This window comes from Halichoerus grypus, chromosome 10 (genome assembly GCF_964656455.1).
Source record: "Halichoerus grypus chromosome 10, mHalGry1.hap1.1, whole genome shotgun sequence".
Classification (NCBI taxonomy): domain Eukaryota; kingdom Metazoa; phylum Chordata; class Mammalia; order Carnivora; family Phocidae; genus Halichoerus; species Halichoerus grypus.
In genome coordinates this window covers 66,178,526-66,194,853 of record NC_135721.1, presented here as the reverse complement: position 1 = coordinate 66,194,853, position 16,328 = coordinate 66,178,526, and positions in this window count along the sequence as shown.

Below are 16,328 nucleotides of genomic sequence, written 5' to 3'. Positions count from 1 at the left end.
AGCACTTTGGACTGAACTTCTCATAAAGAAAAAGGGAAGGTAAAGTAAAGCATATTGAGAGAGCTAAAGGCTCGGGCACAGCTGTCTCCCCCATCCTTTTCTCTTCAGAACCAGTTTCAGTCCGTAGAGATAGTGTTTTCCTCAGTCAGCTCTAGACTGGGTTCAAGATTCTTGGGGATCTGAATCAGTCTGAATTTCTCCTGAAGATCCTTTCTAGGCCTACCTTGACCTGGAGACCTCTGAAACTCATCTGATCTCTCCAAGAGTCATCCAAACTGGAAATGTATTAAAGCCAGTTAGAACCCTTTGAAACTCCATGGATTAAATTTAGATGCTCTTTATTCTGTTCCCTAACCATCAAGAGTATATGAACTGAATCTTGGTTTCTTATTATTACCTATTTCCTGCTTTTAAAGACCAAGATTCTAAAAAACAAGAATTGTAGGAATTGGATTGATATTGACTTTCAGAAAATTAATCCCCTAAGTATGTTTCATAGGATTTGATATCTTGTAGGAAACCTGTTTTCAAAAAGTGAAACATCTTCAAAATCACTCTAAACCCCCAAGCACATTTCTTCAACTGGAAGAGATGCAAATTTTCTCAAATTGGGTTCAATCTGAATGCTAGCAGAAGAGCATAGGAAAGTAAAATGATCTGATCGAAATTGATGAATAACAGTTTTATTTTCAATCTAAGAAGGCTGATAGGAAAAGAGATGGATTGAGAGTGAACAGAAACAAGTTAAAAGGATAATTAGGGATGGGAAAAGAAATATATGTCATTCAGACCAGGTTCTTACTAAGGAAAAGGTACTGCAAATATATTTGAAACATACATGAAAGAAAAATAGCCCTAGTAAAATTGAAGAGTGGAGAATTAAAGAGAATTTATCAGGAAATGGGGGATTTTATGTCACTATTTCCTTTTTGCATTTAATGCGAAGTCAGAAAAAAAGAGCTGCCAAGGGCGTAGAGCATATTTCTTAGCATAGCTGTGGAAGAGACCATTGTAAAAAAAGATTGGAACATCCTAAGGCAAAGCAAGTGTAAGTACCAAGTCCAAATAACTGTGATTCATGACTCTGAAAGGACAAGAAAATAGGAAGAACAAAGTCATGCTTTGAATTAATTGCTTTTGCCATATCTCAGAAGCTGGACAAGTACATTACCTGGCTCTTTTAAAGTGGAAAATGATACAAGAAAATTATTCTTAATTGGCTTATGAGAAAGGAACATGAAATTGGAGATTGGAAGTAGTTTTTTTTTAAATTTGGTGAGGTTAGAAGGAATTTCAAGATGATGTTACAGAAAGAAAATAAGAAACAGAATGGGGACAGGGAGGAGCAGTTGATATCTTGCTAAAAATCACATAGTTTTGTAACTTAGAACTTATGGACTCCAATTTTCATATTGTTTATAAGAGAGAGCAGAGTTCAGAGCTCTAATCTGGTTCCTTGGACTCTCGTCTCATTGGCCTCTGGCCACTTGACTCCTTTCCTTTCCTTTCCTTTCCTTTCCTTTCCTTTCCTTTCCTTTCCTTTTTCCTTTCCTTTTTCCTTTCCTTTTTCCTTTCCTTTTTCCTTTCCTTTTTCCTTTCCTTTTTCCTTTCCTTTTTCCTTTCCTTTTTCCTTTCCTTTTTCCTTTCCTTTCCTTTCCTTTCCTTTCCTTTCTATCCTGGGGTCTCTGCAGAGGTAATAATAGGGTTCTTTGTGGAAGAAGATGCCTAGAAATCATTGTTAGAAACATGGGTTTTCCAAAGCCTGTCCCTCAGCCCTTTATGCGTCTACCCTTCAGAGCAAAGTTAAATTTAACTTTTTTAACTTAATTAAAATTGAACAAACCCCCAAATCCAGTGTCTTAGTCATAACAGCAACATTTCAAATGTCCAATAGCCGTATAGGGCTAGTGGTTACTATATTGGCCAGTGCAAAGAGCATTCTTGTTGTCACAGAAAGTCCTGCTGGAATCAGATAGCATTGTGCAAACGACTGTGTTGTATTCCAGCCTGTGTGGCTTTTAGCCATAATTTTTACCTAAAATTAAGGCACCTTTTCTATTTTCCATAGAGTTGTCCACAGGAGTCCGGAAACATAAACATTAGTTTCTCCTCTGCCACAAAACAATAGACTAGTGATGTCACCTGTATTGATCTCTTCTGTTTCACCTTCCTCATCTGTAAAACAGAGAAAATAGGTGCTTGTTATTCTCACAGGGCTGTTGAAAGGATCAACCAGAAAGCTGAAAAATATCCTATAACAGTGAAGTTTTTTTTTTACTATAGTGATGATGATGATGATGATTAAAGAGGATGTCATGTTTTAAAACCCATTTGAAAGAAAACATGTGGGTTTGGCTTTTCTTTATTCCACTTTCAAAAATATTTGCTATTTTTGGAGTCCAAGGTACTTTTCTGTTGTTTTTAATAATGTTAAGAGTATCTAAGCAATGATAAGCAAGTACATCCATTTCTTTTCTGAATAAAAATACATAAACTAATATTTAGATTAAGGGTGAAGGCCAAACAGAATTAGAAACTGAGATCTGATTGAAAATTTTGGGGTGGACACACCAGGTTAAATTAAAATTGAAAATGCTCTGATCTCACAGTACCATATTAATGACTCCTATTTGTTCCTCAAACCAATGATTTTAATTAGGGAAAAAGCACAGACAGGGATGCTCACTTTTACCTATGCAGGTAATTGGCAATGCAGCCAGCCAATTACCTGCAAAATACTGGAATAGTGGACCCTTGATCCAAAACATTTGGAAGCTACTGGACTCTGGAAAATTGGCTTAAAGGCAGCTTTTAGCTAAAACTACAATCAGATACTTTGAAAGGCTCTCTTTCTTCTTTTCCACTCATCCATCTGACATACACCATCTGTCAGATCATGCTGGGTCGCCTCTGTCAGCCTTCCGCTCATCTTAAAAGAGAGACAGCTTTTGAAGGTTTTTATTTCTCATGAATTTCCCCATGAAAATGCAGAGGGTCTCTTCCTGGTTCAACATGTCTTTCTATAGAAGATGAGGAGCCAGTGTCTATCCACAGGAGTAGTGACTCCCTCAGGCTAACCAGTACATATGATAGATCAGAGACATACCCTACACCATCAAGGACCTGCTCAGGAGGTCTGTATTAGTGCTTCTCAAGCTTTAATACTCATAGGAATCTCCTGGGGATGTTGTTAAGGTGCAGATTCTGATTCAGCAGGTCTAGGGTGGGACCTCAGCTTCTGCATTTCTGTTTGACAAGTGACACTGATGCTGCTGGTCCGTGGACCATATTTTTAATAGTAAGAGTAGAAGGTATTAGAACAAGTTTAACCATTTGAAGTGATCCCACAGGGTGATTTTAACAACAAATAAAAGCAGTAATAATCGTATGATTTGTTTAGCTCTTTAAAATGGGATTTTTCATGTGTTATCGCAGAACACAGTACCGTGAAATTAGATGCTATGGCTATATATTGCTGTTTAGTAACACCCTGACCCAAATTTAGTGACTAAAAATAATGACAACATTTATTTCATTCACTGACTTGACATTTGAACAGGGCTCAGTGGGCGCAGCTTGTCTCCGCTCCACAAGACATCACTGGGAGCAGCTCAAACGCTAAGGAATGGATTCATCTAAAAGCTTTCTCATTCATTTGTCTGATGGTTGATCCTGGAAGACAGCTGTCACCTCAGCTAGAGCTGTGTCCAGACCATCTACACATGGCCTTTCCATGTGGCTTCTCGATTTCTCCACAGTACAGCAGCTGTGTTCCAAGGATGGGTATCTCAGGAGAACCAGGTGGAAGCCTAATAACCTTTTATCATTTAGCCTCAGAAGTCATATAGGGTCACTTGTGCCATAATTACAGACCTGGCCATATTCAAGGGAGGGAAAGAGAGACCACACTCCTCACTGAAAAATAGTCAACATTGCATTTTAAAAAGAGCTTGTTCAGCGGGGTATATGGGCTTGGCCACCTTTGAGAAATGCAACATTGCAACGAGTAATATCCAATTTTACTGATGAAGATGACTGACCATTAACAGGGGATCACTCACTATAGGATTCAGTTGACAGCTTAGAGGTCTGTTTAAAAATGTTACTTGGATTTTTAAGAAGTGTACAGCGGCATACAGAGGTATATATAATGAAGTGTAATATTTAAAAATGTGGGTTCGGGCCCCAGCTTCCCTATTTCCCAAATGTATAACTTTGGACTAGTTGCCTGACAATTATTATCTTTGCTTTTCTTGTTAGTAAAAGGGGAATTTTTCTGTCTGAAACAGTTCTTGGCAGGCTTAAATGAATTCAAGTTTGTAAGGCACCAAGTCTCCTGCCTCGCTGGTAATAAGTGCTTAAGAAATGATAACATTTTTATTACCATTGTCATTTCTACTGCTATTACCATTTAGAAAATAACATGGCTTTTGTTTTTCATTCAGGTAAATGCATTTTTGTTTGTTTTCTCCCTTGCCCTTTATCCCATTATGATTTAATGGTATCACTGAAAAAAATTTGACGTAGGTTAGAGCTAGCTATTGCAGGAAGAAAGAAAATATGACAGCTTAAATGTTATTTAGTCATATTTGATATATATGGAGCTTCAGAGAAAATGCAGTTTTAGAATTGACTCTAAGATGCATATCTGTGCATTAATGCCTTGATTTAATTTCTAGTTCTTGATGGTGAGGACTATTAAATTATTTATTCATTCCCCATAACACCTAGTGAGTGATCAGCATAGGTCAGGTGATCAGTAGATATTTATAGATGTATTAACTAATTTTTAATTGCTACTCATTCTTGCTTTTTATGAAGGAACTCTTTAGTAGTGTTAGGTAAAGAAATAATTAATGTGGGGCGCCTGGGTGGCTCAGTTGTTAAGCATCTGCCTTCGGCTCAGGTCATAATCCCAGGGTCCTGGGATAGAGCCCCGCATCGGGCTCCCTGCTCAGCGGGAAGCCTGTTTCTCTCTTTCCCATTCCCCGTGCTTGTGTTCCCTCTCTCGCTGTGTCTCTCTCTGTCAAATAAATAAATAAAATCTTTAAAAAAAAAAAAAAAGAAATAATTAATGTACGGGTGATTTTCCATAATCATTAAAAATCTCATTCTTCATTCTAGAGTTAATATTGTGTCACAGCGGTTATCTGATATTTTAGTTGTGTTCCTGGTTTTACTTATGAAAACAGTGAGTGAGAAAGGGTTCAACCAGCCCTCAGAAAACAGATAATGGATTTGAGTGAGGAGAATTGCTCAGTCTTTGTTCACAGGTTCTTCAGGTTCTTCTAGGCTACTGATGGCAAATTATGTAGATTCAAAGTTCCTTGAAATAAAATGGGCATTGGTGATGTATGGAGAATCTGTAATATCCGTGTATGTTAAAAATATCTCATTTGATGGTGAATTCATGGTGCTGTAGGCATTTCTAATATCACTGATTTTGCTCTGGTCTCTCATATATTTTCCTATTGGCTTGTAAGCAAATTATTTTATTCCTGAAGAAGAAAAACAAAAAATGACTTCCCTTCTCTCACAAACACATAAATACACTCATAATTGAAAACAGAAGAAAGAGAAGATGTGAGAAACAGCCAATATTATTGTTAGCTTATTTTATTTGTTAATGTATTGGGATATAAAGAAAGTGCCTCTGAGCCACTTACCTTACAGTGAGAAGTCCCGTGATACCCTGTAATGGACCCTAACTACACAGGTGCCTGGCTGCTGGGTAGTACTGTATTTGCCAATTCAGTGGAAGAGACTTTATATATATTTAAAAAATAGCTGTTTCTGACAAGTTGCAGGAGGCTGTGAATGATAGATCAAGTGGTTTTGCTCCTCTTACATCTGCATTTTCACTAGTCTCTAGCTGAGAATAATATACTAAGGAGTTACTTAATTTCTGTTCAAATCTAGATAAGCAAATCTAAAAATTCCCCCCAAAGCAAAATTATTTTATACCTCTTTGTTGCATATGTTTTCTACATACAGCTGAGACAAACATCAGGGCACACTTGTATTCCCATAAAAATTGAGGAGATTTAGAAATAATCACTTCTGAATTTGGAGAAATGATTTATTCCTTATTAGAAAACCTACATCATTCTCCCTTTCAGATTATTTCTTTCGATGCATCATTTTGTCTGTTTTAGAGATGGTTAAATATATATAGCTTCCAATCTATCTTTTTTTATAATTTGTAAATCAATTTATTTACAGATTTTATATTTTCTTTTTTTAATCCATCTTTCTTAAAGTATGTTCTAATGAACACAGATCCATTGTTACATTAATTCATGTTACATGGGGAAAAGAATTGTTAAGTTAGTGAAGTGCGAAGAGCCAGATTAAAAAATAAATAAATGTAAGCAGGATTTTTGCTGCAGTCCTTCTTGAGGCTTTGACATCCTAGAGTATAATGAGGACCTCTAAGAGTCTTTGTCTTACCACAGCAACCTGGCCCTTGCCTCTACTTAAACTGTTTTTGGGGAAGGACAAAAATGGTTCCCAACCTGCCAAATCCAAGGCATGTTTAAAGATGCCATTATTGGAATTGTATTGCATTGACATCATTTGTTACTCTTCAGTCTTAAACTTGTCTATCTCTTTGGGTCCTTGATACCAAACTCTTCTGATTCTATTGTTTATCTTACCATATCATATCTTAACTATGTATGTCTTACCATATCATGTATATTTACTTACAATGCCCTACCATAGGTATCTTCTCCACAAACTGTCCTTGAGTCCACCATTAACTAGAGCTGTTTCTCCAGACTACCTCCTCAGACCACTTACCCCCTTGTTCTATACCCTCCTCTTGCATCTTCTCATCTGCTATAATTTCAACATCCAGGTACTGCTAATATTTTTATCTTAATTCTAGATGTCTTGGTTGCACCTCACATTCATACCCAGCTTCATAATCAACTACCCGTGGTACACATTTAATATACTAAAGAAATCTCAAACTCAGCATGTCTAGAAATGAATCAGTAAGCATTATCTCATCCTGAGTCCTATCGTTTATCCAAATCTACTGATCTCTCTGTATTTGCTATGTCAACATCACTGTCCTCCCAGTTAATCAAGCTAGAGACCTGGGATATATTCTTGACCTCAACCATTCACATATCTCCCACACCTTATTGAATTTCAAATTTGACTCCAATTAAATGTGATTGATTCTGATGCAATGTGCTAAGTTTTATAAATAATAGCTAGAAGGCTATGTGTTACAGAGGAAAGAAAAGCATTCTACCTTTATAAGGCTTTCCCTTTCTTCTTTTCTATGTCCATCCTAGTTCAGCCCATCTGTATCTCTTACCTGAACAAGTAAAATAGTTTCTTGTCCCTTATTTACTTTGTCCCATTCAAACATATATCTGACCATGCCACTACCCAGCTTAACACCCTGCAAGGGTTTCCCATCACCTAAACCTCCTGATCAGGATCTCAACCCAGGCCACCTCTCCAACTTCATCTCTAAACATCACTTCCCCTTATGTTCCATTAAATGTGAACTGCTTGTTATTTGCCATATTCAGCACACCACTTCTCATCTGCATGGCCTTGTTCATGTTTTCTCCTTTAATTAGGGTGTTCTTTCTTCCCAAGTCTCCCCTTCATCCCTTAAGACCCACTCAGGCAGTCTTTAATAGGGCCTTTCCCCATACCCTCCCTCCAAAGACTTTGCAAGGAATCCTTTTTCTGTCCTTCTATGTGCATAGCTGTATTAATACAATTATATTTTAGTAATTATTTCTTAATATCTGTCCTTCATAGTAGATTATAAGGTCTTGGAGAGCTGAGCTTGTTTTTTAGCCATTTTTCTTAGTACCTAGTACAGTAAGGAAAATTCCACTTATTCATTCATTCATGTATTCATTCAGCATTTTGCACTGAAGACACAAAAAGATGCAATAGAGTCCTCCTTTCAAAGAGTTCACAGTCCAGTGGAGAGTCAGGAAAGTATACAGGTGACTCCACTACAGTGTGATAAGCACCGTAGAATGGAGCCCAGAGCTATATAGTACTGAGGGAAAGAAATAATAAAATTTTTACTAACTTTACCAGACCTGTGAGAGTATAGAAATAATATAAAATAAAAGAAGTGTGCAGAGACAATATAAGTTAATGTGTTAAAAATCATTTTGTATCATTTACTTATTTTTCATCTCTCATTCTTTCCTCACTCAGTTCTTTTTATTTGGTTCTTAATTATAACAAATTAAATAAATGGTGTTCATATAAACCGGAGAGGGTGAAAGCCTAATTTATAAAGTGCTGAATATAGTCGGGCTAAATGAGTTACTTTCTCCTAGCTAAAATTCCTGGCTTGGACTACTACAATGTCTTCAATGGAGAGGTGATGGCATAGCTTTTTGTGGTGGAGCATACAACGCTACGCTTTAGAAGGAAGCTATATGTTTTCTCCTTTTACTACGCTCTATGCATCGAGGAAACAAATTGATCAGTTTTAACTAAATGTGATCCAAAATGGTTCTTAACCATTAACAAATGGTCACTTTGTAAATTGGCTGAAAGTTTGAGTAAATTATTGGCACAAGAAATTCCAAGGGACTGACCATGCCCAGCAACAACACTGGTGTGTGAAATAACTGTTTCTAATAACTGATGGCCTATCTTAAATGACATAGTTTCTTGTTTGAAAGTTTATATTCATGTCTCATTGGGAAAACTGAGTCTAAGGAGTATGTAATTTATCTCTTAAAACAGTGCCAACAGATCTTGTAAAGAAAGACTTTTCTAAGCAAAGAAGAGAGAGAATGGAAATAGAAAATACGTGATACTTTCATCACATGCTATACAAGCATGACTTGTTCAAGATGTCAGGTTTTATGAGTTCCAAAATAGCACTATTAAGTGTTTAATGATTTTCTTCTACTGAAGACAAAAATCAAATGCCCCATCAACACATGGATTTGAAAGTACTTGTTCGTTTGTAAGTAACATTTCATGCCTATCACTTACTTTCCCCTAGTTTTTTCTCTAACACTAGAAATTCAAAAATAAGCCAATCAAGCAGGATTGTTCAATTAGTTGCTTTTGTATCTTCTGTCACAGGTTGAAGATTGACAATTCTATTTCTTTACCTGGTAGCTTGTCAGGTTCTGAGAATTGAATGCCATCTCCTCATCTCAAAATGTTCTGAAAATAAAAACAAATGTGCCTTTACATTGCAGATGTTCGTATCTTTACTGTATTTGACATATCTGTTGACCGAATACTTTATAATTCTTGAAAAATTAATTGCATATATTTATGCTTGACTAAAAGAGAGAAGAGTCCTCCAGTAATTTCTTATAAACTGTTAAGTATCCTTGAGTAAATGCCTATGAATCCAGCATATAGCATATTTCTCACTGCTTTGATTTTAATACTAGTGAATGGAGGTGCTGGGAATGCGGGAATACAAATACTCTTTGGTTGATAATTTGTCATGTCCAGATACTGTCTTTCCGGAAGCTAAAGAATTTGGCCAAACAGTGTGTTTATACCAAATCCAACAAACCTTTTTTTCCAGGGCTTTTTTAATTATAATTTTTACAATTTCTCTGTAAACATAATAGCCATAATTTTCTCATCACCACTTACTCGATTGATTCTTATCCAGGCACCATTATTTAAAATATCTCCTCAAATTTTCCACTGAATGTTTCCCTGTAACACAATAATAAAAGTTCAGAAGAAAATAGGGTTCCGTGATCAAATAAATTTGAAGCATATTGTTAATACATACTATACCTTTGAAAATTCATAGTGTACTACCATATTATAAGTGCTAAGAAGTTTTATAATAAAGAAACTTTTTAACCTTATTAAGTCTCAAATTTTCCAAATAATTTGACAATAGAGTGTTTACTAACATACCCTGAGATAGTGATCAGTGAAACATACTTTGAAAGACAATGTTGTATAGTATAAAAAAGATAGTTGTAATTGTCACCAGAATTAAGAATTTGCTTAGCATCAAAGCTTTCTAATTTCTCATTTCAGTGGTCTCTTTTGGTAGAGATTGAGTTAACAAAAAATGTATATTGATTCCTAATTAACAGCATATACTGGTTTCAGAGGAACCAAATTCAACCTTTCAAGCTGCTATTTCATAGCTGGCACCATGACTGGATCTTCTATAAGCCATTTCCACTTTTCATAAGGGCCATGATGTCTGAATGATTGAGTATAGTCTAAGATCTGTGAATGCCATGGGTATAAACCCACTCCTTACTTCTTTTCTTATGGAATTCCCTGGCTAGCTATAGGATGCTATTTGAATACCCTAACACTGCAGAATCATTGCTGGCAGAGCATGATAGGCAAGAAAAGTGTATACATATCCATAATAAGTATCTGGTCCAGGAAGAACAAATTTTCTTGATAGAGTCAAAAATTAATGAATTTATGACCGGGTTCCCTTGAGTCTTGATGCCATGTCGGACTCTACATTGACCTCTACCTTTGGTAGAGTGGGCATTGAACAGTAATAGTAGTCAGATCAGTTGTGTTGTAAACAAGTCCAATTTATTGAGCACTTGTAAAACTTAGATTTCAATCATCATGACCACTTTGTATATGAGCTTTTGAACAAGAACAGGAGTGTCCATGTAAAGAGATTGACATCCAGAAATCGATCATGTATCTACCTGACTATTGAGAGTCTCTTCTGCAGCTGGTATTCTTTGATGAACATTCACATCGAATATAGATATCCTTATATTCTATACCCATTATGAGAATCTTATCTACAAGTGTCTTTTGAAGAATCCTTTTTTTCAAAGCTTCGATCTCATTATTTCCAAGTCCCTGACCAACTTGGGCGAAGAAGACAATCTTTTGTGTTACAGTCCTCCACTTCAGGCGGAGGCCAGAATATCATGTGGAATCATTTTTAAACCAGGTTCATATATGCTCTTGCTAGTTCACTGGTTTTAAGGGACTTACAAGAGTGGAGGAAGAAGTGACAATGAAGCAAGAGCAGGTGCACTGGTAGTATTAATGACATGTTCATAACACTTGCTGGTGCCTTCTTGAGGCCTTAACTGAACCTGACTGGGTATGCACCACAGACGTTTGACGATGGGGTATGGTTGACCATGTCTTAGCATTTGGAGAATCAAATAACACACTTTATGTCTGAGAGCTCAGGTCTTACGGGCATTTGATGTCCCAAGCGCAGACACGGAGTTTCTACCAGGATCCAGTTGTAATAATAATAGAAAACATGAATATGGTCTATACTATTTGTCAGACACTTTCACAAGCACTTTATATGTATTAAATCATCACAGTGGCAAAGTGAAGTTAGTGCTATTATTTTCCCTATTTTTCAGACAGAAATTATGGCACGGTTTAAGGATCATGTCCATGGTCACAAGCTATTAAGGGAGAGATCTAGGATTCAAACTCAGAGAATCTGGCTCCAAGGATTACATATTTAACTCCTCCTTGCACTGTGCGGCCTCACTTCTAAGTCAAGAGTGATTTATTGAAAGCAAATAGTTACTTGAAGAAGCAGGCATGACTTTGCTTTAAAACCCTCAAGGTTACTCTTGTGATTGTCTTTTTAGGGCCTGCCGCAGTTTCTCTACAGTATTCCCTTCTGTCACAGTCACTTTGAGCTGGGTCATAAAGTCCAAGTGCTTTTAAATTCTAAGTATCTGGGATTCTTATGATCTCCCAAGCAACTCTTAAAAATTTACAAATCAAGTATTAAAACTAAATAACACTATATCAAAATAACATTGTTCTATAAGCTCTCACTACATATATTTCCTTTAGATAGTAGTCTTTTTTTCTGTAATTGCTTATTTATTAACCAACAAAACCATGGTCTTGATTTCATTAACTGTAGCCTGCCATTCTTATTTCTTTGCCTCTGAATTGATAATAAAATGCAACAAAATCAGTCTTTATCGCAGGAAGAGCTTCTCTCTTATATTTTCTAATTTAAGATACTGTTCTTTAGTCTGCATTAGGATGCGAATGACTGACAAATGTCGCATACAAATATGGACTCTTCTCAAATCTTGGGGTCATTATACTCAGAGGATGAATATACTGCTCTAATTTTTGTCCCTTTGTCTTTAAAATACACCCCGTTCGAACTTCCATAAACAGGACAAAAAGCAGATAATTTCTTTAACTTATGCCAGCTACTTAAAGCCCTCCCCCTCAGGATCCAGAACAAACTTGATTTTTTTGAATTTTGAGAACAAGGTCTGACCTTTCAAAATGTTTTCAAGAAGTTTAGCTTTTTGGTTTCTTTTTATTTCACAGCTTTTAGCAGTTTAATTTCAGTAAGAATACAAGTATGAAACATCACAGCCAAAATTACAAATTTGTTGGATTATCTCAGCAGAGCCTTCTTACCTCTGACTTGCCTTTCAGTTTATCACCCTCAGGACTTTTCACCATGGCCAGTTGATGCTAAGTCATGGCAACCACCCTCAGCCCTGCCTTGATCATTGAATCAGTTCCTAGCTAGTATTTCACAGTCTTGGGAACCAAATCATGAGACAGTTAACCTCATAAACTGATCACATTGTATTACAGATAGTTGTGTGCATGTCTTTTTCACTGTATTTTGAGTTATGTGAAAGTGGAATCATGCCCTAGTCACCTTTGAAATTCTACAGTTTTCATATGTGTTAGAACATCATAGAAATACAATTAATGTTTATTGAATTAAGAGAGACCTGAAGGCAAAACCTATACCATTACATGTCATTTAATCAGCAATAATAGATGTGGTGATTCAGTCTAGTGTTGATGTCATTTGGAGAGACCTCAGAATCTTCCCCATGGGCAGTTTCCTTCTTGCCATATTGTCAGCCAGGCTCATGTAGGGACAAATATTGTGCTTATTTGGTAACTTGATGCTGAATTTTGTGAGTGAGGTCTTGTGATTTTGCATCAGAGTTTGATTTGCAATTGCCTTGGAAAACAGAGCTTACAGAATAAATAAAGCTTTTCTAGCATAGCATCTTCTAATTTTTGTGGATCTATTCTATGACCTCTTGTCATACCAAAAAAATGGAAGACGGATGATCCTTCTTGCCTTTTCTGATATTTACTCTTCTAGTTAAGCTTATATTAAACCTTGGGAAGAAAATTTATTTTCCCGAGATCAATTATTCCTTAATTTATACATCTACTCTTTAATGGACACTGATGTGTGCTAGAAGGGCAGAAATTTCTTCTTTCTTTACCATCTCCAAGAAGCTTTTGCTTTAGTAAGTGGTGGAATATGGGCTCTGGTTCTCATTGCTCCAGTTATACCAATAATTCTTGGATTGGATTTTTCTTTGGGGGATAGGGTGCTGTATTTTATTGGAATACTTGTGAACTCATATGACCTATATAGAATTAATGGGAAATGGATGGTAGAAGTAGATTTGTACAGAATTGTACCAAATTGTTCTATTCCAGGACATCTTTGTCAAAATGTCACAAACCAAACTAGTGCTTTGCATCCTTATTATTTTATCATGGTAAGGTATCAGAATAATAAAATACAAATTATAGACTAATTGAATTTGATGTCCAAATTAAATGGTCACATAGTCATAGAATTAAATAGTATTTATTTACAGAAATGCTATTCTCATCAGAACATTTTCTTCAATGAATATGTAGTCCTTTCTCATTTATTCTAAGTTTGATGCAAGCTCATCCCATCTTATTATTTGTAGTAATGGGGAAATACTAGTTGATTTGTGATCTTACATTGCTAAATTATATATCTACTGTATTATCACATCTCCTATGACATATCTGAACTCCTTCTGAGTGTTTGAAAAGCTGTTTCTGACATTGGGACTATTATTGAGCCACTTTTTCATCATTTCTTATCCTGTAATACATGGATTTTACACAGATAATCTTTATTATAAACTTTGTGAATAAAAAGATAAGGCTATGAATTGGCACAAGAACATATCAAGGTTGAAATTCCATGTCAGTAAAACATTCATGTTTTTTATACGATATAATGGGTTTTATAGACAGTATTCCTTATATATTTTAGTCTCATTATGTACAAAGTTTATTACTTATGAAAATAAAATAATTTGACAGATTCAAAAAATATAATATTGATCCACCAGTCAATTATATTTTATGTAATCAGACCTAATAATAACAGAGCAGGATTATAATTGAGGGAAAGAAAATACATATTCCCCCTAAATTCGCCCATCTGATTTTTGTAAAGCACTATCAATGGAAATGAGGACATGAGTAACTTGAGAGAGAACCTCAGTCCAAGTTGGAAGAAGAATAAGATAATAGAATTTAATGGTATAATCCACTTAACAGTTATTAATCTAGTTTATACCAAAAGGTGCTGTGAGGAGTACATAAAAATCTCTATCAACAAGTAGTTTATGATTTAATTGAAAAGTAAGTTAAAAACAATTTAAAAATGAACTATGTAAGACAAGGTATCTGCCAGTGATGCTGGAATTCAAAAGAAAATCACAAAGAGATAGAGGGAAAAGTTCCTTTTCTTTTAGAAGATTTTTACATTTTATTGGGAATAGGAAGATGGTACAGAACATTTAGGTTTATTAGAAATCATCCACAGGGATGAAATATTTCAGGCTTTTTGGTAAAAATCAAATAATCACTTCACTCAATATCTATACAAACAGTACGTTCCTTTGGCACTGTTAAATTGAATTGCACGTCTGAACTGGTCATACAGGAAGCATAATCATTCACTAGGACGGCTAATGCTATTATTACATTTAATTCCAATTCTACCTCCTTCAAGTAATATGCATTCTAAAGAACATCTCACAGACATTATTGAATTACAGAAATAACAATAAAAGGAATTTATTTAGAGAGGAGAATTAAGTGAAAATAAAATGGGGTAAAAAGGTAGAAATCTGGGCTAGTGAGAATTTCTCACAGCTGACTATTGGGAGCTAGTTTTTTTTTGAGACAGAAAGTGAAGAATTGAAGATAAAGAGCCTCCAGAGAAGAGAAAGACCTGAAATCAGTTCCAGAAATCCAGCTTTATGCATGTGACTTTATACCAATAAATGCTGTTGACTTTAAGCTGCTTTTATTTTTTTTCCTTTGAAATATAAAATTGGTTTTGTTCTTCTCTTCTGTCCATCAGCCAACTGCTGGAATTGCATTTCCCCACAGACTTTATATATATACATATATATTGAGGCTGAGTGATAGTGTGTTTAGCAGCTGAAAATATACTTGTAACAACCATATCTTCTCTGCTCTCATAGGATCTCTCCTGAGGCAGATAGTTCTTTTCATCTCATTTGGATAGCCAAATTGAAAGAGAAAAATGCTAGCCCTGGCTGAATTTTCTCAAATATTATCTCTGAAAACTAGTTACTTCCTTGGCATTGAAGTGGAAAGCCAACACTGTACTTTTTGTGCATCTTTTCGTGACTTATCCCATGAGGAATGTAGATAGTTACTCTAATCTTTCATTACCATCATTATTCTTATGGAGAATAGGTAGGAAATGGCACAGGTTTAGGCATACAGGAATCTTATCCAGCCTTCTTGTGAAAGCACTACCATCAAATGTTCCACTCAGACTAATTTGTTACGTTACGGTGGAGGGGTGAATCAAAATAGAATACCTTGTGATAAATTGGAGACCCAGGGGTTAGAGTGCTATCCTTATGATCAAGGGAAAAACTAGATTCTAGCCATTAGTCTTCCTGATTCAGGATGGCCTTGTAGCATAGCACTGCAGGGTTCTTCCATAACCTGAATGTAATGCTAAGTAAAGATGCTATCACAGACATGACTATCTTAATCCAGAAAATCTGTACTTGAGTAGCAGTAAGGGATATAGTTTGGTTTCATTGTTTAGAGACTGATTTTCTGAGTGATCTCAATAATAAAATAGCCTCTGACTTGAGTTTCCCTTCTAAGCTTCTAGAAACAGAATGTAAGCAATGGGTAGTTCATTTGTTTCTCACATCTTCTATATCTCTTTAATGTTGTAAAATGATCCACAAGTTGAAATAAAAGCAATTAAAAATAAGATTATTTGTCTTGTGCAGTTAATGTGTGTATATATGAAAGGCTATCAGCTGTTTTATGGCATTGCCTGATGCTCTTAATTGGCCTCTTAATTCCTCACAAAAGCCCTGTTCTGTATGAAACATAGTCACTAAGCATATTTATTCATGTATTCATGTAGGGACAGTTTTACAGAATATGAAACAGTGAAGGAAAACACCAACTATTGAGTGCTAGCCAAGTGCATAGAATTCATGTGTATTTATTTGCTTTTTCTGCTTAGATTTATCAATGTA